Consider the following 26,504-nt stretch of genomic DNA (forward strand, 5'->3'; position numbering starts at 1 on the left):
AAATATCTTTTGATGAAATGTATACACATTTCTTTTGGATTTATATCTAGGGTGGAATTTCTATGTCATAAAGTAATGTAGATTTCCGTTGCTGTACACTTTCAACAAGCCTGGGTATTATTATTTTCTTTAATTTTTACCCATTCTGATGGGTACACACATGGTATCTTATTGTGGTTTTAATTTTTATTTTCCAGAGTACTAATAAAATTGCCAATTTCCCCCTTTATATTTACTGACTGTATTGGTCCATTCAGAAACTGTATTTTTTAAAAAGCCAGAATATATAATCTCCATCTGTAAAAAGAAAGACTAACAAACTCATACACTAATAGTCTTAATCTGATTATTTCTTGGATAATCAAGAAGTATTCGATTTCATGGGTATCAAAGAAACTTTTTTTGGGAGGAGAGCTGGACCACTCAGCATGTGGGATACCAGCTCCCACGTGATCTCTCACTAGAATTGATTCTGTGCCTTCTGCAGTGGAAATGCAGAGTCCTAAGTTCTTGCCTGGAGAATCCCAGGGATGGGGGAGCCTCGTGGGCTGCTGTCTATGGGGTCGCACAGAGTCGGACACGACTGAAGTAACTTAGCAGCAGCAGCAACCACTGGACCACCAGGGAATTCCCTCAAAGAATATTCTGAGTGTTCTAATTGCATTTTATAAAAATAAGTGTTAGAATAGAGATTACATTCCTTTGATGTAGGGCTAGGACTTTTTGGTAGTATGTGAGGAATGCTCTTGGTCCAGTAGGGAAAGGAGAGAGATGAGCACCTCCACCATGAAGTGATTTTTAGAATTTAATTTTTAATTTTATCATTTTTATGGACTTCCCTGGTGATCTTGTGGTTAAGAATCCCCCTGCTAATGTGGGGGACATAGGTTTGATCACGGGTCCAGGAAGATTACCCATGTCAAAAAGCAACTAAGCCAAACTACTGAAGCCTGAGTGCCTAGAGCCTCTGCTCCTCAACAAGAGAAGCCAATGCAATGAGGAGCCTGTGCATTGCAGCAAAGAGTAGTCCCAGCTCTCCACAACTAGAGAAAGCCTGCACACAGCAATGAAGATCCAACGCAGCCAAAAATAAGTATTTTAAGAATTGTTATTTTTATTTTTTTCCAAAGTTAATAACTAACTTTATTTATTTTTTAAAATTTATTTATTTATTTTTTTACTTTACAATATTGTATTGGTTTTGCCATACATCAACATGCATCTGCCACGGGTGTACACGTGTTCCCCATCCTGAACCCCCCTACCAGCTCCCTCCCCATACCATCCCTCTGGGTCATCCCAGTGTACCAGCCCCAAGCTTCCTGTATCCTGCATCGAACCTGGACTGGTGATTCATTTCTTATATGATATTATACATGTTTTAATGCCATTCTCTCAAATCATCCCCCCCTCCCTCTCCCACAGAGTTATTTTTAAAATATCAACATTGTTTATTGGTTTATTTTATTGAGATAGTCAGTCTAAAATATTAGTTTGTATTAGTTTGCAGGTATATGTACAACATAATGATTCAAATATTTTATCATTTATACTCCATTTATAGTTCTTGTAAAATATTGACTAAACTCCCTGTGCTGTACAGTATATCCTTGTAGCTTATTTATTTTATGTATAATAGCAACGGTGAAGATCGCTCAGTCGTGTCCGACTCTTTGTGACCCCATGGACTGTAGCCTACCAGGCTCCTCTGTCCATGGGATTTTCCAGGCAATAGTACTGGAGTGGATTGCGATGTCCTTCTCCAGGGAACTTCCGACCCAGGGATTGAACCCAGGTCTCCCATATTGTAGACAGACGCTTAGTCTGAGCAACAGGTCAGTTTATTTCTCTCCCTGAGTTTTTGTGTCGTCATAACAAAGATTTTGCATCAAAGACTAATTATAATTACTATAGCTCAAGCAAGCAGGATTTCTCAGCTCTTGTCTTATTGTAGCAAGAATTTGAAACAACAGACTGGTTACAGCTCAGGCAGACAGAATTTTATTAAGGAGACAGTGGATAGTAAACACCGGAGACTTGGGAGACCTGAAACCCTGAAGGAGAAGCAGCAATCCCTCTTGGCTTTCTTTTTGTACTTCTTCTTGGTTCTACCCTGTGCAAAATAGGGCTTGTACCCGCCACCAGTCAGGAAAGGGAATGCAAATTGGGTGTACGTTCAAGGCCAGTCAGGGAAGGGGTTATGTCTGGGACCCAGCCAAATTGGGCTGTTACATGTTCATCTAGTTGGGCGTGGACTGTTTTGATTGACAGTTGCATGTGACATAACAACAAGCTCTACTATGTCTTTCCGATAATTCAGTCTGTTATAATCAGTTGTATGTATGTGTAGAATATTTATGAACCCATAATGGGTTCCTGGCTGCGTAAGGTTACTTGAGGACACAGCTTTGCATCAGTGGCTCTTGTGTCGGAGTTGGAGAAGCCCCTTTGGCTAGTTTGTATCCACATTGTGCCTGGGGCGCATGGGCGGACTTGGAATGATCTCTGTGGTTATTTTTTGTAGCATATCTGTGAGCTCTCCTGGGCGTGTCTTAGGTGGGGTTTAGAGATCAGCTTGCATCCTTTTCAATAGGCTACTTCTCTGTTGTTCATGCCTAACTTCCTGTGTGTGTTCAGTTCAGTTCAGTCTCTCAGTCGTGTCGGACTCTGCGACCCATGAATCGCAGCACGCCAGGCCTCCCTGTCCATTACCATCTCCCGGAGTTCACTCAAACTCACGTCCATCGAGTCGGTGATGCCATCTCATCCTCTGTCGTCCCCTTTTCCTCCTGCCCCCAATCCCTCCCAGCATCAGAGTCTTTTCCAGTGAGTTACCTCTTCGCATGAGGTGGCCAAAGTACTGGAGTTTCAGCTTTAGCATCATTCCTTCCAAAGAAATCCCAGGGCTGATCTCCTTCAGAATGGACTGGTGGGATCTCCTTGCAGTCCAAGGGACTCTCAAGAGTCTTCTCCAACACCACAGTTCAGAAGCATCAATTCTTCGGCACTCAGCCTTCTTCACAGTCCAACTCTCGCATCCATACATGACCACTGGAAAAACCACAGCCTTGACGAAACTCCGAAATCAGATTGATTATATTCTTTGCAGCCATCCATAGTTCATCAGGCACTCGATCTATTAGATCTAGTCCCTTAAATCTATTTCTCATTTCCACTGTATAATCATAAGGGATTTGATTTAGGTCATACCTGAATGGTCTCGTGGTTTTCCCTACTTTCTTCAATTTAAGTCTGAATTTGGCAATAAGGAGTTCATGATCTGAGCCACAGTCAGCTCCTGGTCTTGTTTTTGCTGACTGTATAGAGCTTCTCCATCTTTGGCTGCAAAGAATATAATCAATCTGATTTCGGTGTTGACCATCTGGTGATGTCCATGTATAGAGTCTTCTCTTGTGTTGTTGGAAGAGAGTGTTTGCTATGACCAGTGCATTCTCTTGGGAAAATTCTATTAGCCTTTGCCCTGCTTCATTCTTTATTCCAAGGCCAAATTTGCCTGTTATTCCAGGTGTTTCTTGACTTCCTACTTTTGCATTCCAGTCCCCTGTAATGAAAAGGACATCTTTTTTGGGTGTTAGTTCTAGAAGGTCTTGTAGGTCTTCATAGAACTGTTCAACTTCAGCTTCTTCAGCATTACTGGTTGGGAAATAGACTTGGATTACTGTGATATTGAATGGTTTGCCTTGGAAACAGAGATCATTCTGTCGTTTTTGAGATTGCATCCAAGTACTACATTTTGGACTCTCTTGTTGACCATGATGGCTACTCCATTTCTTCTGAGGGATTCCTGCCCGCAGTAGTAGATAATAATGGTCATCTGAGTTAAATTCACCCGTTCCAGTCCATTTTAGTTCTCTGATTCCTAGAATGTCGATGTTCACTCTTGCCATCTCCTGTTTGACCACTTCCAATTTGCCTTGATTCATGGACTTAACATTCCAGGTTCCTATGCATCAAACCTTGCTTCTATCACCAGTCACATCCACAACTGGGTATTGTTTTTGTTTTGGCTCCATCCTTTCGTTCTTTCTGGAGTTATTTCTCCACTGATCTCCAGTTGCATATTGGGCACTCACTGACCTGAGGAGTTCCTCTTTCAGTATCCTATCATTTTGCCTTTTCATATGTTCATGGGGTTCTCAAGGCAAGAATACGGAAGTGGTTTGCCATTCCCTTCTCCAGTGGACCACATTCTGTCAGACCTCTCCACCATGACCCGCCCATCTTGGGTGGCTCCACGGGCATGGCTTAGTTTCATTGAGTTAGACAAGGCTGTGGTCCTAGTGTTATTAGATTGACTAGTTTTCTGTGAGTATGGTTTCAGTGTGTCTGCCCTCTGATGCCCTCTTGCAACACCTACCATCTTACTTGAGTTTCTCTTACCTTGGACGTGGAGTATCTCTTCATGGCTGCTCCAGCAAAGCGCAGCTGCTGCTCCTTACCTTGGACGAGGGGTATCTCCTCACTGCCGTCCCTCCTGACCTTGAACGTAGAGTAGCTCCTATTGGTGTGTATTAGATGTTTCCAACTCTTTGCGTGTGTGTGTGTGTGTGTGTGTGTGTGTGTTACTCAATTGTGTCCGATTCTTTGCAACCCTATGGACTAGAGATCTCCATGCTCCTCTGTTCATGGAATTCTCCAGGCAAGAATATGGGGGAGTGGGTTGCCATTACCTTCTCTTGGGGATCTTCCCCCTTCTGGGGGCCTTCCACATAACAATAGTTTGTATTTCTTTATCCCTTGCGGCAGTCACCACCCCCCCATCGTTAGTTTGTATATGTGAGTTTGTTTCTTTTTTATGTTGGAATGTAGATTTTTTTTTTTTTTTTTTTAATTTTGACTGTGCTGGGTGTCATTGGGTCTTGCAGGCTTCTCTAGTTGTGGTGCTCTGTGTGGGGGTTTTGGTATCATCATGTGCCGTTCTCAGTGCTTTTGGATGAGCTTTTGAAATTCTCCCCCCCACCCCCACCCCTTTAAAATTTAGGGTTAGGGTTATAGTTAGGGTTAAAGGTTAGAAGTTCTCTTAGTAAGTTCTGTTTTGACAATAAAGTTTTGAGTGGATCTTCATGTGTTAGGTTATTAATAACATTGTTTAAATCTAAAGGATACTAGGAACTTTAAGAATAAATTGTATTTAATTCTGTGTTTGAGTAAGTCAGAGTAATTGACTGTTGAACAAGAGTAAGCAGTATACTTACATTCATTTATAGCCTGTATTAAATTATTTATTACTTTTTGCTTTCCTTTTCTCTTTTCCCTTTTAAATAGACTTTTTTTTTTTTTTTGGTTTGTGTTAAAGAGCAGTTTTAGTTTTACAGTAAAATTGAATGGGAAGTGCATAGTTCCCATATATGCAACCTTCCCCCACCCCCCTCCCCCTCACCCGGCCACATAGCCTCCCTCACTGTCAACATCCTGCACCAGCATGTTGGTAATTTTTGAGTTGACTAATTCCCTTACTTTTGGGAAAGTAAGCAGTTTGATATATGTTGACATTACTCTAAAATTATAACATTCCTTTCCTTTTAGAAAGCATATCATTGACCTTATTTCAAAAGCAAAGAAACCAAGACTGGAATTAAATTATTTGCTTCCTAGCCAAATTTTGTTTTGAAGTTTTCAAATGAAGATTTTCAAGTTTAATAGCAACAGTTATGCTCTCCTTTGATTCCTGCTAACATTCAGAAAACGAAGATCATGGCCTCTGGTCCCATCACTTCATGGCAGATAGATGGGGAAACAGTGGAAACAATGGCTGACTTTATTTTTCTGGGCTCCAAAATTACTGTAGATGGTGATTGTAGCCATGAAATTAAAAGACGATTGCTCCTTGGAAGGAGAGTTATTTATGACCAACCTAGACAGCATATTAAAAAGCAGAGACATTACTTTGTCAACAAAGGTCCGTCTAGTCAAGGCTATAGTTTTTCCAGTGGTCATGCATGGATGCGAGAGTTGGACTGTGAAGAAAGCTGAGTGCCAAAGAATTGATGCTTTTGAACTGTGGTGTTGGAGAAGACTCTTGAGAGTCCCTTGGACTGCAAGGAGATCCAACGAGTCCATCCTAACGGAGATCAGTCCTGCATGTTCATTGGAAGGACTGATGTTGAAGGTGAAACTCCAATACTTTGGCCACCTGATTCGAAGAGCTGACACATTCGAAAAGACCCTGATGCTGGGAAAGATTGAGGGCAGGAGGATAAGGGGACAACAGAGGATGAGACTGTTGGATTGTATCACTGACCTGATGGACATGGGTTTGGGTGGACTCTGGGAGTTGGTGATGGACAAGAAGGCGTGGCGTGCTGCGGTTTATGGGGTGCAAAGAGTTGGACATGACTGAGCAACTGAACTGACTGACTGGACTGACTGCTACAAATTATAAAATTTGATTTTACCTAGTATTGGAGAGGACATCTTCATATGCTGCTGGTGAATTGGTAAGGTGATCCAGTTGAAGGCACTTGGGCATTTTTGATAGATGAGAATTTGGATGCCCTGTGACCCACCAGTTTCCCACTTTGCATATCCCAAAGACAGTCTTGTAAAAATATACCTGGCGACTTGAATAGTAATGTTGATAAAAGCAAAAAAGTAAGGCATACATATATTTGTCAACAGAATACATAAATAGATTGTGGCATATTTATATTATGGAATACCATATAAGGCAGTGAAAATGTAACATGGATAAAACATAGAAAAATATTACGTGAAAAAATTCACATCCCCAAATATTTCATTCAGCATACCAGTTTATCAAGCTGAAAAAATGATGATGGGTTGGGGGAGGACACATACCTAAACAAAATACTATTTAAGGACATATGCATATGTGACAGTGTTATATTTTAAAAAATGATGGGATAATACATAATTAGGATGAAGGTTAGGAGGACAGAAGCACTTAGATTATGTTATTGGTGTTCTTATGTGACGTGGTGATTTACAATTTACTGTGTTCATTTTATGCTTGCTTACATTCATCTTTCCATATATTTTGTGTGTGTCAAAGATTACATTAAAGAAGTAAGGGGAAAGCTACTCGTGGTTAGCCACTTATGACGTAGATGGAGGGGTGGCTTGGGAAGTAGAAAGATAACTAGTATATTACAGAAAAGAGGTTTCAAGAAGTAGGAGGTGATCTACATAAGAGATCAGATAGGTGAATAGGATATGAACTTAATTCCCTTTCAGCTCTAACATTTTGTTAAATATTGTGGTTTATGTGTTTTCTTTGTTTTTCCCATATTTAAAATTACGGAGTTATAAGCAATTACGGAGTTATAAGCAATTATGTTATATAAGTGATATTATTATTTTTAATTTAGTCCATTTAGGTATTAATATTTTTTATCTTTACCCTTTTTTCTGTAGTGTATCTTCTAATCTGAAAAAGTCTTCCATGAAAACTTCACTTTCAAAAAAACAAGTAATACCGTCTATTTTTCTAAAACACTGAAATGGGAGCTCTTATTTCAAGGTAAGTATGAGTTTTACATCTTTATCAATTATTTTTTCAGTAGTTAAATATAGAAGGAAGATCTGAATATTGGTTACATTTTAAAATCATTTAGTTCTTCTAGGGTGGACATAGGAAGGAAATTGTAAGCTTTGTTTTAAGATTGATACTTAGGATTATGTTTACCACATATTTTAACACAGCTTCATGAAGGAGAGAGGAGGGGTCAGTGGTATTTAAAGATTTTTAGAGAGGTTAATTAAAAACTGAGAGCTTTTCGAATTTAGCAGTTAAGAGGTCATTGCTGGATGGTTAGAGGCCATTTTCCGTCTATGATTGTTGCTAAAAGTAAGTTTGCAGTAAATAGTGAAGAGAAGTTGAAAAAGTGAACATTTTACCTCTTAAGTGATTTATTAAACCAATATATGGTATGTACTTAGTATGTAGCAATCATTTCTCTAAGCACTGTAGTTATAGTGTATAACTATTAACATACATATATTATATATATGTATGTATAAACCAATATATATCTTGGTTCAAGCTTCTTATAAAGAATTTAATGCCCAAATATTTCCCTCCAGCTTTATTTAGATATAATTGACAGACAACATTGTGTATTTGCTGAACTATTTTTATGCCTTTTTTTTTTACTGTTTTGTGTGTTGATTTACATGGTCTACCCTAGTTATACCATTAACAGGGTCCAGATATTCCGTGCCTGGGTATAACTTGTTTGTTATACGGGGCTCGTAGTCTAGCAGGCAAGTTAGGTGTTTAACAGCACTCATCACTGTGATAAGTGCTGCTAAGTCACTTCAGTCGTGTCCGACTCTGTGCGACCCCATAGACAGCAGCCCACCAGGCTCCCCCGTCCCCGGGATTCTCCAGGCAAGAGCACTGGAGTGGGTTGCCATTGCCTTCTCTGTGATAAGTGCTACAAAAGTGAAATAATGATTACCTGAGTTGGGGGTGGGAGTGGATGTTGGTGGTTTGTGAGTTCATTGAGCAGTATAGATTTAAAAGGCAAGTTTGACAGGGCATATGGAAGAGAGAAATCATGTATATGAATGTAGGATTTTGAGTAGCATAAGAAAAGTAAGGAAACCAGAAAGAAAGACTGGTTATTATGGGGCAAGCAGATGGGACTGTAACATGAATTCTGTTAGACCTATTTTGATTTTGGAAGTACAGGTAGAACTTTCAGTGTTTCTCCCTAAATGTGGAAATACGAGACTAAAATTTAGAAAAATGATAATTTAGGGCCCAAAGATACAAACTTTGGAGTAATTCACATGGAGCTTAAGCTGTGGAAGTAGATAACATTTCTAGTATCCTAGCAGAGAGAAAAAGGTAAAGCACAGAACTTTTAGAAATGCTTATTGTAAATATTGGTGTTAAAAAGAATCAATAAAGGAAGAATAAGAAAAGTATGAAGAAGGATGAGATACTTAGAAAGATTATGGATTTTAATACCCTAGAAGGGCATTAAGATTAATTAAATTCAATAACCTATCTAAGGTATAAACATAACCTAATAATTAATAATTATTAGGTTAATTATATAATAAAGTAACATAGTAATTAGTATGAGATTCTTGATCTGCGAGAACAGATTGAATAGACCAAGATGAGTTATAAGAGGTTAAGCAAATGGTTTTACAAAATACAAAGAAGCATGAAGAATAAAATAGAATGTTTTTCAAGAAGTTTGTGCAGGAAATAAGACAGCAATCATTGGGAAAGTTAGCCACGTGGAAGATATTTTAGCATTTTGTGTGTGTGTGTGCACGCGCATGTTCAGTCATGTCCAACTCTCTGACCCCATGGACTGTACAGGCTCCTCTGTCCATTTTCCAGGTAGAATTTTCCAGGTAGAAACACTGGAGTGAGTTGCTATTTTCTACTCCAGGAGATAAGTTTAATACAATAACACAGATTTTTTTAATACCACAGGAAAGAAGGAAGTATAGAAAAAGGTGAATTGGATACATGGAGGGCTTGTAATTCCTGATGGATAAATTTATTTGGATTTTATTTTATTTTAAAAATATTTATTTATTTGGCTATGTTGAGTCCTAGGTGTGGCACACAAGGCCTTTCGTTGTGGCACACAGACATTCTCTACTTGGGGAGCGTGGGCCCCAGAGCATGGGGGTTTCAGTAGAGGCGCACACGGTTCTCAAGTTGTGGTATGGGCTCTGGAGTGTATAGACACAGTAGTTGTGGCTCACAGATTCAGCTGCTCCCTGAACAGGAATTGAACCTGTGTCCCTTGCATTGCAAGATAGATTCTTAACCACCGGACCACCAGGGAAGTCTCTGTTTAAATTGTAAAATGTGCATAACAAAATTGATCATTTGACTATTATTATTTTCATTTGGTATGGTAAGTTAAAATTTGCTATATATGAATTAGGTATGCTTCTTCATGTGTACAAAGCATCTGAATGTTCAGTTTCATCTGTACAGTCATTGCTCGCTTTTCTTTACTTAGAGCAGATACAGAGACTGAGAAATATTGAAAGAATTAATTGTTTCATTTCATATTGTCAAGGGTCCCTTCTCTTGCTGTTGCTTCTATCTATAAATTGAGAAAGAGTACTCCCTTTTTAAAAACTTTAATAAAAAGGAGATTTCCAAACCACATTGTGATTGACTAAGAGATGGTGTCAGAGTACAGAAGTAACAAAAAGGTCTTAAAGACCTTTTCCTGGGAATTTCCTGGCAGTCCAGCGGTTAGGACTCTGAGCTTTCATTTCTACGGGCCCATTTCTAGTTGGAAGTCCTAGTCATAGTAATTGGTCTTTCACTCAGGTATGTCTAGCTGTTTGTGACTCCGTGGACTATAGCCTGTCAGGCTCCTTTGTCCATGGGATTTTCCAGGCAAGAATACTGGAGTGGGTTGCCATTCCTTCTCCAGGGGAACTTCCTGACACAGGGATCGAACCTGGGCCTCCCACATTATAGGCAGATGCTTTACTGTCTGAGCCACAAGGGAAGCCCATTCCTATTTTTACCTTTTTACACTGTTCATGGGGTCCTCAAGGCAGGAATGTTGTAGTGGTTTGCCATTCCCTTCTCCAGTGGGGCAAGTTTTCAGATAAATGAGCTTAAATAAATGTTAAGCCATCCACAGCTCTATATGACTTTATTGTTCTTACTTTATCATCATATTTCATCCTATCAACACCTTCTCTCTAAAATGGAAGTTATCCACATTTTATAGATGAAGGGATCCTTAAACTTGGGATATGTACAAATATGGGCATTTGGAAAGAGCTCAACATGTTCTTCCTAAACATTGGCCATTTTAACTGTTTTTAAGTGTACAATTTCATGACATAAATATAGTCATGGTATTGTGCACCCATCAGCACTATCCATCTCCACAACTTATTGTATCACCCCCAAACCCAGATAACTCTTATTCTGTGAAGTTGTCTGTCTCTGAGAATTTGCCTGTTCTGTTTAGGGCTTGTAAGTGCAATCATACAGTGTTTGTCCTTTCATGGTTGGTTTATTTCACTTAGCATAGGTGTCCTCAAGGTTCTTCTGTTTAGCATGTATCACAATGTCTCTTTTAAGGCTGAATAAATATTCCATTGTATGTATTAATATGTACCACATTTTGTTTTTCCACCCATCTATTGAGTCAAATTTGACTTGTTTCCACCTTTGGCTATTGTTAATAATACTGCTGTAAACAATGGTAGGAGGCCGTCTATGGGGTTGCACAGAGTCGGACACGACTGAAGTGACTTAGCAGCAGCAAATATGAGTATACAGATATCCATGTGACTGCTTGCATTTCATTCTTTTGGGTTATATACCAAGAAAAGTAGAATTGCTGGATTATATGGTGAAGTGAGGAGAAGGCAATGGCACCCCACTCCAGTACTCTTGGCCGGAAAATCCCATGGACGGAGGAGCCTGGTGGGCTGCAGTCCATGGGGTTGCTAGGAGTCGGACACGACTGAGCGACTTCACTTTCATTTTTCACTTTCATGCATTGGAGAAGGAAATGGCAACCCACTCCAGTGTTCTTGCCTGGAGAATCCTAGGAACGGGGGAGCCTGGTGGGCTGCCGTCTATAGGGTCGCGCAGAGTCGGACACGACTGAAGCGACTTAGCAGCAGCAGCGTGGTGAAGTGAAGTGAAAGTTGCTCAGTTGTGTTCGACTCTTTGTGACCCCATGGACTATACAGTCCATGGAATTGTCCAGGCCAGAATACTAAGAGTGGGTAGTCTTTCCTTTCTCCAGGTGATTTTCCCAACCCAGGAATCGAGCCTAGGTCTCTTGCATTGGGGTCAAATTCTTTACCAGCTAAGCCACAAGGGAAGCCCTGGATCATATGGTAATTCTATTTAAATATTTTAGGAACTACCATATTCTTTCAGTGTTTGTACCATTTTTCATTCCCACCTGAAATATACAAGGGTTTACAGTTTCTTCACATCTTTGTCTGGTTTATAGTGTGTTTTTGATTTTGAGCAGTAGAACATTTTAAGTATATTTCCTTAAAAGAAGGTTTATCATAGATTGTTTTCTAGTAGTCTTAGAAGGAACACAAATCTTCATGCTCTGTTGCCAGGTCAGAACTGGTAAAGAAAGTTGTCACCTGCTGCTGCTGCTGCTGCTGAGTCGCTTCAGTCGTGTCAGACTCTCTGCGACCTCATAGATGGCAGCCCACCAGGCTCCCCTGTCCCTGGGATTCTCCAGGCAAGAACACCTAGTTATTAATAAATTTTAGTGAGAGATCCTCACAAAAATGAAAATTATGGGGCTTTGAAAAGAATGCATTGCCCAAAACTTATTCTGTGTAATCTGACTGTGATGTTTACTGTACTAAGGACCTTTACTTGGCTTAAGAGAAAGCTATGTGTTTTAATTTCTGAGTAGGAATAACTATGATCTCCAAGGATTGGACAGGATGATTAAATGAGTTAGAATGCTTCCCCTCCCCCAACAGATGTATTTGGAAATTGGAAATTTTATAAGGAGGTGGAGAGATTTTCATTGTGTTGTTGACTGACACATTGTCTGTTTAATAGTTGGGAAAGACATTCTTTGTTTAGATGGATAGAAGACCAATCAAAGTTATTAATAAGCAAAAAAAAGTGCTGATGGGATTATAGTTTCTGCAGAGAGGTTTTCAAAACTTTGTACCTTGTTTGCGGTTGTCATTAAGATTTGGAAATATTGAAATAGATCATATTCATTGGCTTCAATATTGTTATAATTTTGCATTTCCTAGGTAAATCTTATGTTTTAACTGCATCATATGGTAATAATAAACTTCAAAAAGTTTATTTTAGAAACTGCTTATCATGTTTTGTGAACATTATGAATAAACTGAATGGTTTAAACTTGTATTCTACTTTTTACTAGTTCCTCTTCTCCCAGTTCATTGCCTCAGGATTCTTTTTGTTTAACATGCACTGGATGTTTATGCATTAGAAAAATGTTCATAAAGATTATATTGTTGAGTGTCTACTGTTTCTGGTTCTTTGATAACATGCTTTTTGCTTTAACTCAGAAAATAACTGTGGTTAGATTGTCATATAGTCTGCCACAGACAGTAAGGATATTGTGATAGAAATTCTGCTCTCTGCGTAGCATGACCTTTCAAAACTGTTTTCTTTGCTGCAAGCATCTCACTTAGCCTTTTGACTGCCACATGACAGAGGAAGTAGTATATATAAAGCGATATAAATGACTGCCTTGTTCTTGTTTATGTTGAGGATGAACTAGTTTTATGCATTATACATAGAGTACATTTTAAGTGTAAGTTTAAAAAAAAATTCTTATTAGAGTATACTTGATTTGCAATACAGTGTTGTGTTAGTTTCAGGTGTACAATAAAATGAATCAATTATACATATATCCACTCTTGTTGTTGTTTTTTTTTTAAACATTCTTTTCCCATATGGGCCATCACATACTACTGAGTAGATAGGTTTTTATTAGTTACCTATTTTACGTAAAATATTTTATATAGGTATACAGGTAACTAATGAAGTAGTATGTATATGTCAATCTTAATCTCCCAATTTATCCCTCCCTCTTAAGTGTAAGTTTTAAAAGAAAATAATAGTAAATTATAATAGTAAAAATTGAAATGGGAAATCATTTATGTTACTTTGAAGAAAGGGTCTAACTTTTGTTTTCAGAGTTTTAAGAATTATTAATTAATGGAGGTTATAATATACAGGTGATGACTACAGATCTACTCTTTTTTGTGGCAAAGATTTTAAAGCAGCTTTGGAATTGTCTTTCTCTTGTTCTTGAAGATTCTGTTTTAGAATGTGAAAGGGTCTAGGGAACCTGAGAAAGCACCAAATTGATTTTAAACTTTAATCTTATTTTCCACTAGTAGCTTAGCTCTGTAATATAAGTATTTATTTATTCATCATTTAGGAAATAGTTACTGAGGTCCTGTATCAGACATGGTGGACAAAGAACTGCAAAGATGACAGAACATGTCTCTGTCATTCAGGAATTCACTGTTTAGATTTCAGCAAAAGAGTAGAGCTGAGCAGGATCACAACTCCTTGCTGCAGATGCTAATGTCACTTCCCTCCTGGAATCTAGAGATAAAGACAAAGCTGGTGAGGAGTAGTAGTTAGGGCCATGATGATAGTTAGGATTCTTAGGTAGGAATAATGCTGGAAAGGAAGCAACTGCTGGAGATAGAAAAAATCTAGAGCTTGGGTTTGATTATCATTAACCCTGAGGTCATAGGCACAGTAAAATGGGGAATGGGTTCCCATCAAATGGATTCTTCAGGGTAGGTGCTGCTGAGGAGCTTTACATCTGTTATTGCTGTTAATCCGTAAAAAGAGTGTGAAATTTAGCATCTATGCGGAATAGCACATGAGAACCTAAATTTATAATTTAAAGAATGATGAAAAGTGAACAACTCTGCATAACAGCCAGATGAATCATAGGTGTTTTCTTCTATCAGTCTCCCTTCCTCTCCCCAAGCTCTTCTTTACTGAATTTTTGTTATTTTCTTTCTTTTCTTTATAACCTTACTACCTCTGTTCATCTCTATCTCTGAATGATATAAGGCTTTGAGTAAATGGAATCATATTGTATATATTCTTTTTTATTTCTCTGAATATTATTTATACGATTCATTTATGGTACTATGTATAGCTTTAGTAATTTCCTATATTTTAAAATGTATAATTTATTGAACCATTCTGTTCTTTGAAATTTTAGTTGGTTTGGTTGCTCTAGGTGTTTATTGTTGCGCGTGGGCTTTCTCTAGCTGCAGTGAGTAGGGGCAGCTCTTCACTGCAGCATGAAGGCTTCTCATTGGGGCAGCTTCTCTAGTTGAGGACCACAGGCTGTAGGTGTGCAGGCTTTAGTAGTTGTGGCCTACGGGCTCTAGAGCACATGTTCAGTAGTTGTGGCAAACAGGCTTGGGTACTACGCAGCATGTGGAATCTTCCTGGGGCAAGGATCAAACCTGTGTCCCCTGCATTGGCAGGTGGACCCTCATCCACTGTGCCACCAGGGAAGTCCTGATCCATTCTATCAATGCACATTTAGTTTGTGTCTGCTGCTGCCGCTAAGTCACTTCAGTCGTGTCCGACTCTGTGTGACCCCAGAGACGGCAGCCCACCAGGCTCCCCCATACCTGGGATTCTCCAGGCAAGAACACTGGAGTGGGTTGCCATTTCCTTCTCCAGTGCAGGAAAGTGCAAAGTGAAAGTGAAGTCACTCAGTTGTGTTCGACTCTAGTTTTTGGATATTATGAAAAATTTTGCATTCCACACCCGTGTACATGTGACAACTTGGATAAGAGGTTTCCTGGCATGGATGCCTAGTAAAGGAATTTTTGATGCCAAAATTCTTGGAAGAGGTTGAATCAGTTTACTGTCCCTCCAGATCTATGAAATGGTATCTCATTGTGGTTTAATTCACTTTCCTTGGTGACTAATGATATTTATGGTACATACTCCTGATATGCTAATGGGACTTTTGGCTCCTGTGAAAATTTCTGTTTAATTATTTTGCCCATTTTTCTATTGGGTTTGTGTTATTTGTATATTCATTTTCTCACTGTGATGTATAAAAATTGTTTATTTGATCAATTTTTATTCACTTGCTTAACATTCATCATTGAGTCTCCTGTTGTTTTTTGCATAAAAATAGTACCTTAATGTGGCCTATCGGAACGTGGATTTGGCCAGCCGCTCCACTACCATTCTGAGTTTCCCTGGTGGCTCAGATGGTAAAGCGTCTGCCTGCAATGCAGGAGACCGGGGTTCGATCCCTGGGTTGGGAAGATCTCCTGGAGAAGGACATGGCAACCCACTCCAGTATTGTTGCCTGGAGAATCCCAGGGATGGGGGAGCCTGGTGGGCTGCCATCTATGGGGTCGCACACAGTCGGACACGACTGATGTGACTTAGCAGTAGCAGCAGGCCTTTACATATGTTCTTTTTCATTTTGGCTAGCCAATTTCCTCTCTTCAAGACTGTTCAAATATGCCTTTCTCTTGGAAACTACTCTTGGCTCTACCTGCCTCAAATTCATGTACTTTGTGTCTGTATACTTAGGAAAAATATGGTCATTTTAATCAGATGATTAGTCAAGAGGAGAAAGAAAGCTGTCAACATGTCCATTTTTACCAGGGGATTAAAAAGTGTATGTGCAGAGTGATAAACAAGGATGAAAGCTAAATGATGAATGATTTTGGAACATCACAATGGTAGCCTCATCGGTGTCCCCCACTCCTCTTCATAGTTCTGTTTTCTATTTGAATGAAGAAGGGTGATTCAAAAAACACAGTGGTAGAGTACACAGCATTGGACTGAATGTAACTGAGAGAGCACATGTGGGTTTTTTTTTTTTTTTAATAAATTGAAACAGTTGATGTACAATATTATGTTAGTTTCAGGTGGACTGCATATGATTTGATACATGCATACATTAGGAAAAGGGCTTCCCTGGTGGCTTAGATGGTAAGGAATCCACCTGCTATACAGGAGACTAGGTTTGACCCGTGGCTTGGGAAAGATCCCTCAGAGAAGGGAATGGCTACCCATTCCACTATTCTTGCTTGGAGAATCACATGAACAGAGGAACCTGGCAGGCTACAGTGTATAGGGTTGGACAGAGTTGGACATGCCTGAAGTGACTTAGCACACACACATATATTATGAAATGATCACCACGATTGGTCTAGTGCCCATCTATCCCTATACAAAGCTATTACAACTTATTATTGACCCTATTCCTTATGCTGTGTATTAGATACTTGTGGCTATTTTTTTAAAAATTATATAACTGGAGCTTTGCATGTTTTACTTCCCTTCACCTGTTTTGCTCACTCCTCACCCCTCTGTCTTGTGGCAAGAGCCTGTTTGTTCTCTACCTGTGAATCTGTTTTCATTTTGTTTATTTAATTTTTACACTCCACATGTGAGTGAGATGATGCATTTGTCTTTTTCTGTCTGACTTATTTTATTTAGCATAATACCCTCTAGATCCATCTGTGTTGTAAAAAATGGCAAGATCGCCTTCCCCCTTTATGGCTAAGTAATATTCCATTATAGATACAGATATTACATCTTTATCCAGTTGTCTATTGATGGACGCTTAGGTTGTTTCCATATCTTGACTGTTGTAAGTAATGCTGCAGTGGACATTGGAGTGCATATATGTTTCTGAATTCGAGTTTTGGTTTGTTCTAGGCAAATGCCCAGAAGTGAAATTGCTGGAAGTTCTATTTTTAACTTTTTGAGGAACCTCTGTACTGTTTTTCAATAATGGCTGCTCCAGTATAGTCCCACCAACAGTGCACAAGGGTTTCCTTTTTTCCACGTCCTTGCAACACTTGTTACTTGGTTTTTTGACAGCAGCCATTCTGACAGGTGGAGGTGGTATCTCATTGTTGTTTTGGTGTACATTTCTCTGATGGTTAGTGATGTTGAGCATCTTTTCAGTGTATCTGTTGGCCATCAGAATGTCTTTGGAAAAATGTCTATTCAGGTTCTCTGCCCATTTTGTAATTGGGCTGTTTGTTTTTTGATGTTAAGTTGTATGAGTTTATGGTTTGGATGTTAACCCCTTAATGGATATTGTTTTCAGATATTTTTTCTGACTCAGTGGGTTGCCTTTTCATTTTGTTGATACTTTGCTTTGCTGTGCAGGAAAAGTTTGATGTAATCCCACTTGTTTATTTTTGGTTTTGCTCCCTTTGTTTGAGGAGACATACCCCGCAAATATTGCTAAGGCCAATGTCAAAGAGTGTGCATCCTGTGTTTTCTTGTACAAGTTTTATGGTTTCAGACATTTAAGTCTTTAATCAACATTATGAATTAATTTTTGTATTCTGTGTGAGAAAGTAATTCAGTTTGATTCTTTTTCATGTAGCTGTCCAGTTTTTTGAACACCATCTATTGAAGAGGCTGTCTTTTCTTCATTGTTTGTTCTTACCTCCGCCTCCTTTGTCATAGATAAGTTGACATATAAGTGTGAATTCATTTCTGAGTTCTCTATTAGGTTCCTTTGATCTGTGTGTCTATTTTTGTGCTAGTACCATACTGTTTTGTTCTGTGTTTTGGCCACGTGGCATGGCTAGTGGGATCTTAATTCCCTGACTAGGGTTTGAATCTGGAACCTTGGCAGTAAAAGCACAGAGTCCTAACCACTTTTTCAAAAATATGTGTTTATTTGGCTGCACTGGGTCTTAGTTGCAGCATCCAAGATCTTTAGTTGTAGCATGAAGGGGCTATGAAAACTATACACAGAAGCATTTTGTTATTCATTGTTGGATAGGTTATGAGGAAAATTGGTTGACAGGGAAGTTTTATTTATTTTTGTTTGTTTTAATTAAGAACTTCTTTTGGTAGTTTAATTAATTCGTTTTTGACTTTCCTGGCTCTTTGTTGCTGTGTGGGCTTTTCTCTAGTTGTGATGAGCAGGGGCATCTCTAGTTGCAGTGTGTGGGCTTCTTAATTTGGTGGCTTCCCTTGTTGGAGAGCACAGGCTCTGGGGTGCGCGGGCTTCAGTAGTTGGGGCTCTTGGGCTCTAGAGCACAGGCTTAATAGTTGTGGTGCATAGGCTTAGTTCCTCTGCAGCATGTGCTATCTTCCCGGACCAGGGATCAAACCCATATCTCTTGCACTGGCAGGTGGATTCTTTACCACTGAGCCACCAGGGAAGCCCAAGGAAAAGTTTTAAAACAGACAAATTCTTGCATAGACCAAACTTAGACCAGTGTGGAGAAGGGTAATCCTGAAATGGTTTGGGAGAAATGCTAGCTTTTTAGGATTCTCATTTAATTTTTACATCCTACAATTTAATGTTGAAAATGACAGCAGATGGAAATAACTAAAAGGTTTGGCGCCTGTAACAGCGCTTTTTTCTACAGCTGTAAGCTATTTAAAATTCTTCTCGTGTTACTGTTTGCCATTCAGATGGCTTTCTGGCACTGAATCAGTTCCTAGATGCGAGGGCTGTTGGGTAGTTACTCACCGGCCTCCCTACACACTTGTACACTCTGGTTCATGACTCACCCTCACAGCACTTATATGTGGGTACCCTTTGCTATACAGTAATTTTTAATTGTTTGATGTCACTTGTTATAAACAAGTACTGTACTTGATTATGATTTCTCAAATCAAGATTTGTTGTCATGTAAAAGAAAAGAAAACCCACCCTAGTTAATCTGTTGGTTCCATTGCTACAGGACTGAAAAACAGAAGCAGTAGTTGTCCAGACTGTGAAACTTTTGTCTGAAGTATGTATCCCATAATAGGTACAAAGTATATCCACTAAGCCAGGATTATAATATTTGCTTCACTTTGCAGTTTGTACTATTATGTAAACTGAGTAAAATGCAAAGAAAGGGTTACCACAGAGTTGTGCTGAGAGATGAGGGAGGCAGTTGCTATTTGGACGGAATATCTATGGAGTCTCTGGGATGCTGGCAGTGTTCTAATTCTTGATATAGATGGTGTTTTTTAAATAGTTATTTGTAAAGTACTTTTCTGTTTATGTATTATTTTAAGCAAAAAAATATTTTGAAATAGAAAGTACTTGTACATCATGTTGGAGAATTCCATTAGCTGTATCTTTAATGGTTGGAGAAGATCCCCATATATTAGCAATTGGTAATGAGTCTTTGTCCGATTGATTTGATATATTTAGAAAAATAATCATATGTACTCTGAATCATGGTAATGGTCCACCAGTGACTGAAGCAAGGTTAATGGTTAGTTCTTGTGCCACTGGGCTTCCCTGGTGGCTCAGACGGTAAAGCGTCTGCCTGCAGTGCAGGAGACCTGGGTTCAATCCCTGGGTCACGAAGATCCCCTGGAGAAGGAAATGGCAACCCACTCCAGTATTCTTGCCGGGAGAATCCCATGGACAAAGGAGCCTGGTGGGCTACAGTCCACCGGGTCACAAAGAGTCGGACACAACTGAGCGACTTCACTTTCTTTCACTTTCTTGTGCCCCTAATACTATTCATTGGAAGTAGAAGAGAAGGGACAGGGTGAAGGGAGAACACTGTGAGGATGAAATACATCTTCTTGGTAATAAATATCCAATTAAAATAATTTTTTTCTTATTGGTAAGTATAATTGAACATTTAGATTAAAAGCCAGGAGAGCAGACTGAAATTAGGAACACTGGAAAAAATAAATAGCATTATTTAATAAAAAATGGAAATATTTCAGGACATCTCCTGCCTGGCAATTTCGGGGAATGCAGGTTTGATTCTTGTTCCAGGAACTGGGATCTTGCATGAGCCCTCGAGCTCTCCACAGCTGAAAAATCTGTGTACCACCAGTAAAGATCCCCAGTGCTGTGACTAACACCCAACACAGCCAAAATAAATTTAAAAGTATTTAAAACAAAACAAAAAATTAAATATTTGAATGAAAAATGTTTAAATAATTTTAAATTGAGTATCCTAAGAAGCTAACAGTTTGCAATGTTTTGGAAGAATGGAATGATGTGATTTTTATTTTTTTAAATTTTTGTAAGAAGATTAACATACTTTAGACCTGGTAATGTGCTGAACTAAATTTTTCATTAGCCCATTGAGTGTGAAGAAATAATACCAATAATGTACTGTCCCCACTCCCCATGGGAGTACCATTGTATTGGATTAGGTTTCTAAATTTCTGTTGATACTTTTATCTGACAGAGTTGTTGGGAATGTGGGAGTTATTTAAAATTTTCTACTGCTGTTTAAATAAAGAGTGCTAATTTATATGGCTTGTTTCAAACCTTATTCAAATGTTCAGAGAATGTCAGTGGAAGGAGCAAATAAAAGTTAAGGTGAAAGTATGAATTGTGGAGCTACCCTGTGGTTTGATGATCCCCAGGCTTTTGAGATGCTTTGCATTGCTGTATGTGTATGCTTGGTCTTTGCAACCCATGGACTGTAGCCTGCCAGGCTCCTCTGTCCATGGAGTTTTCCAGGCAAGAATACTGGAGTGGGTTGCCATTTCTTTCTTCAGGGGGATCGTCCCAACCTAGGGATCTAAACTGTGTCTCTTGCATCTCTGACACTGGCAGGTGAATTCTATACCACTATGCTATACCCTGTGTCCTAAAGCATAGAATACTGCTTAGATTCTGCTGCTCTATGTGATCTTCAAGATTGTACTTCTCAGACCTTAGGCCTCTGGGATTAGCTTTGACTATTTCTGATTTTGGAGAGGCCCAAATTCTTACCACATAAAAATTCTCAATAGAGAAAGATACCATACTAGTTAGAAATGAAGAACACTGACACTCCAAAATGGGCAGTGGATGACAACAGTTGGTTTAATTTGATTTATTTTAAAAACAGAACATCTTTTATTTGAATGCTGAATATATTATATTAGTACACAGAGTATGCTGAAAATAGAATTTTTTAAAAAAACTTAATTTTGGTTGCGTTGGGTCTTAGTCACGGCACATAAGCTCAACTCAATAGTTGCATTGCACAGGTTTATCTCTAGTTGAGGCGCACAAACTCAGTAGCTCTGTACCACGTGGGATCTTAGTTCTCAGACCAGGGATTGAACCCACGTCTCCTCTTCTGTAAGACAGATTCTTAATTACTGGACCACCAAGGAAGTCCCAAGAATGGAATTTTTTAAAGAAAAATTAACTTCAGTGATTCAATTAAAACAGACAAATATAATTCCTAATAATTTTTAATATAACATGAATGATAAGTAGATATGTCAGTATTTTGTGAAGTTCGCTTAGAGTGTTACAGTATTCGATAAATTGTTGTTGTTCAGCCGTTCTTTGAGACCCCGTAGACTGCAGCATGCCAGATTTCCCTGTGCACCACCATCTCCTAGAGTTTGCTCAAACTCATGTTCAGTGAGTTGGTGATGCCATCCCACCATTTCATCCTCTGGGTCTTAGTTGTGGCCTGCGAGATCTTTATCTTTATCGTCACATGTGGCATCTAGTTCCAGGACAGGGGATCGAATCCTGGTCCATTGTATTGGCAGTGTGAAGTCTTTGCCTCTAGACTACCGTGGAAGTCCCAAATCCTTTCTTGAAAGTACCTTTCTAGTTTGTTTTGCAATATATATAAAGAATCTTAAAGAAGTTTATAATAAAGATTCTAAACCCTGTCAGAGCCAACCCCCCTTTTGGTAGCATGTTTTATTTATTAAAAAAAAAAATGTATTTGGCTGCATCAGGTCTTGATTGCATCATGTGAGATCTTTCATTGAAGTCCGTGGGCTTAGCAGTTGTGGCACTCGGGCCTTCTAGTCATGGCACATGGGCTTATGCTCTGAGGCATGTGGGATCTTAGTTCCTCAACAGGGGATCAAAACTGTGTCCCCTGCATTGCAAGGTGAATTCTTAACCATTGAACCATCAGGGAAGGCACTGTGGTATGTTTTATAATACTTATTTTCCTATATTAAAAAAGAAATTTATAGGTAATATCTGCTTACATACATTAAGAAAAATGTGATTTAATTAAAAGAAAGGTCATTTGTGATAAAAAATATTGTGCTATTTATGTGCTAAAAAACAGTGTGCTATTTACATGCTAAAGACACTCAGGTACAATTGTAGTAGACCACAGTGTTAGTTGCTCATCTTATACCCCCTTCCTCTCTCTTCCCCTCCCAGACTCTGGTTTTCCAGCCTAAATTTCTGTGCATTAGGTTGTACTCATGATTTTTTCCTTTTTGCAGTTAAACAGAATTCTAATTGTACTTACTGTACTCCTTTATATTTTACTCTATATATATCCATAAAGATTTCTAATATACACATTTGACAAATAGCTGCTTAATATACCATCAGATAGGGGTATAACCATTGGTTTATTTGCAAGTTTGTCACTTGTGTATTTTGCTTTGTGTATGAAAATTCTTCTGAATTCAGGTTTTAAAACATAATTAATGAGTTAGTAGGTTTAAAAAATTTTCAAGACTCAATGCATATTTGCACATATTTCCTAAAAACTCTTTAGAATGCCTTTTTTTTTTTTTTTCTTCCCCAACCAAATGGAATTCAGGAGCTTGGTTTCCGACCAGGGTGGAACCTACGTCCTCTGCAGTGGAAGCTCAGATTCTTAGCTGCTGGACCTCCAGGGAAGCCCCCCAGCTTCTGTTTTTAGATGATAAATTTGAATATTTTATTTCAATACAAATGATAAGATTCAGTTCAGTTCAGTTCAGTCACTCAGTCGTGTCCGACTCTTTGCCACCCCATGAATCGCAGCACGCCAGGCCTCCCTGTCCATCACCAACTCCCAGAGTTCACTCAGACTCTCACGTCCATTGAGTCAGTGATGCCATCCAGCCATCTCATCCTCTGTCGTCCCCTTCTCCTCCTGCCCCCAATCCCTCCCAGCATCAGAGTCTTTTCCAATGAATCAACTCTTTGCATGAGGTGGCCAAAGTACTGGAGTTTTAGCTTTAGCATCATTTATTGAAATAACTGCTAAATGATTTAGCAATTATTCTTTAGTACTTTTTAGAACTACTTTAGAGAGATCTTTTACATGAAATGATAATGATTCAGATAAAATAACCGTCTTTAACAAATGGAGTGCTATACTGTTCAGTTTTTCAGTGTTCAGTATAATGGATACTTTATTGTAAGTCAGTCAATAAATAAGGCTGATAGACATGGGGGTACAGAAACCCAGATAAATCAAAATCCCGTCACTTGTCTGTGATTAGAACCTGCAGGTTTAGATAGTAAATGTGGTGTTATGGTAAGTGCACTGCCACTTCCAGTTTTTTTTTTTTAATGATCATTAAATAAACTTGTCTTCTAGCTATATCCTATAATAGTAAAGAAATAAATATTAAGTAAATGCTATTCCATTTAATATTTTTTAAAATTCCCTTTCAGTCACTACCAAATTTTTTCCCCATGATTTTCTAAGAAGTTTTTGTCTGAACTTCTTGTTCATCTGTATGAGGTCTTGTTCATCTGTATGTTGGTTTCTGCTTATCACTTTATTGAAAGAAGTAAAATCCAGTAGTTTTGCTGGCACATTGCTAGGGAAACTGAGAATGTTTAAACCCCTTCCTCTCTTTCTGCCAGTGAACAATTGACAGGATATGGGTTTGTAATTATAGTCTTAAGGGCTTCAGTTCAGTTCAGTCACTCAGTTGTGTCTGACTCTTTGCGACCTCATGGATTGCAGCACGCCAGGCCTCCCTGTCCATCACCAACTCCCGGAGTTCACTCAGACTCACGTCCATTGAGTCAGTGATGCCATCCAGCCATCTCATCCTCTGTCATCCCCTTTTCCTCCTGCCCCCAATCCCTCCCAGCATCAGAGTCTTTTCCAATGAATCAACTCTTCGCATGAGGTGGCCAAAGTACTGGAGTTTCAGCTTTAGCATCATTCCTTCCAAAGAAATCCCAGGGCTGATCATAAAGGACATACTATTTTTAATTTCAGCTCAGCACATTTTGAGAGTATACCCCCTCTCTCAGTACTTAGCTTAAAAGTATTGTGAAAGAAGCTCCTAAGTGCTGCAAGTTACCCTGTGATTTTAGGTAGACTACCCCATCAGTATGTTTACTAAGCGTCTTGAAAACTAAGAGCCACTTATACTCACCTTATATTCTTCTCATCAGATAAGGGGCTAAAGTCTTCTTGACTTAAGAGCTTCTTTTGCCTTCAAGAATTAGCTGAAAACAAAATAGAGAAGTATAAGATACACTATTGATTGACAAGTAGAAATGTATGAGAAATTTTATTCATTACTGTTCATTCAGTTCAGTTCAGTTCAGTTCAATCACTCAGTTGTGTCCGACTCTTTGTGACCCCATGGACCACAGCACGCCAGGCCTCCTTGTCCATCACCAACTCCTGGAGTTTACCCAAACTCATGTCCATCGGGTTGGTGATGCCATCCAACCATCTCATCCTCTGTTGTCCCCTTTTTCTCCTGCCCTCAATCTTTCCCAGCATCAGAGGTGTTTTAAATGAGTCAGGTCTTCGCATCAGGTGGCCACAGTATTGGAGTTTCAGCTTCAGCATCAGTCCTTCCAATGAGCACCTGGGACTGATCTCCTTTAGGATGGACTGGTTGGATCTCCTTGCAGTCCAAGGGACTCTCAAGAGTCTTCTCCAGTACCACACTTCAAAAGCATCAATTCTTTGGCATTCAGCTTTCTTTATAGTTCAACTCTCACATCCATACATGACTACTGGAAAAACCATATCCTTGACTAGATGAAGCTTTGCTGATAAAGTAATGTCTCTGCTTTTGAATATGCTATCTAGGTTGGTCATAACTTTCCTTCCAAAGGGTAAGCGTCTTTTAATTTCATTGCTGCAGTCACCACCTGCAGTGATTTTGGAGCCCGAAAAAGTAAAGTCAGCCTCGGTTTCCACTGTTTCCCCATCTATTTGCCATGAAGTGATGGGACCAGATGCCATGATCTTAGTTTTCTTTTTTTTTTTTTAATATTTATTTACGTGGCTGCACTGGGTCTTAGCGGCAGCATATGGGATCTAGTTTCCTGACCAGGAAATGAACCTGGACCCCCTGCACTGAGAGCACAGAGTCCTAGCCACTGGACCACCAGGGAAGTCCCTGATCTTAGTTTTCTGAATGTTGAGCTTTAAGCCAACTTTTTCACTCTCCTCTTTCACTTTCATCAAGAGGCTTTTTAGTTCCTCTTCACTTTCTGCCATAAGGGTGGTGTCATCTGCATTTCTGGGGTTATTGATATTTCTCCCGGCAGACTTGATTCCAGCTTTTGCTTCTTCCAGCCCAGTGTTTCTCATGATGTACTCTGCATAGAAGTTAAATAAGCAGGGTGACAATATACAGCCTTGACGTACTCCTTTTCTTATTTGGAACCAGTCTGTTGTTCCATGTCCAATTCTAACTGTTGCTTCATGACCTGAATACAGGTTTCTCAAGAGGCAGGTCAGGTGGTCTGGTATTCCCATCTCTTTCAGAAGTTTCCACAGTTTATTGTGATGCACACAGTCAAAGGCTTTGGCATATTCAATAAAGTAGAAATAGATGGTTTTCTGGAACTCTATTGCTTTTTCGACCATCCAGCGGATGTTGGCAATTTGACCTCTGGTTCCTCTGGCTTTTTAAAAACCAGCTTGAACATCTGGAAGTTCACGGTTCATGTATTGCTGAAGGCTGGCTTGGAGAATTTTGAGCATTACTTTACTAGCGTGTGAGATGAGTGCAATTGTGCAGTAGTTTGAGCATTCTTTGGCATTGCCTTTCTTTGGTATTGGAATGAAAACTGACCTTCTCCAGTCCTGTGGCCAGTTTTGAGTTTTCCAAATTTGCTGACATTTTGAGTGCAGCACTTCACAGCATTTTCTTTTAGGATTTGAAATAGCTCAACTGGGATTCCATCACCTCCACTAGCTTTGTTTGTAGTGATGCTTCCTAAAGCTCACTTGGCTTCACATTCCAGGATGTCTGGCTCTAGGTGAGTGATCAGAGCATCGTGATTTACTGGGTTGTGAAGATCTTTTTTGTATAGTTCTTTTGTACAGACTAGATAAATTGTGGAGATCCCATT

General features: G+C 39.2%; 1 protein-coding gene across 1 annotated transcript in view; it reads left to right on the top strand.

Moving 5' to 3' along the window:
• PIK3CB (phosphatidylinositol-4,5-bisphosphate 3-kinase catalytic subunit beta) overlaps positions 1-26,504 on the top strand; it is a 179,232-nt gene that overhangs the window by 42,476 nt on the left and 110,252 nt on the right. The window contains exon 2 of the mRNA XM_027544963.1: positions 7,396-7,501. The gene's annotated coding sequence lies outside the window, so the exon portion shown is untranslated. The remainder of the gene's footprint in view (positions 1-7,395; positions 7,502-26,504) is intronic.

This window comes from Bos indicus x Bos taurus, chromosome 1 (genome assembly GCF_003369695.1).
Source record: "Bos indicus x Bos taurus breed Angus x Brahman F1 hybrid chromosome 1, Bos_hybrid_MaternalHap_v2.0, whole genome shotgun sequence".
Taxonomy (NCBI): Eukaryota; Metazoa; Chordata; class Mammalia; order Artiodactyla; family Bovidae; genus Bos; species Bos indicus x Bos taurus.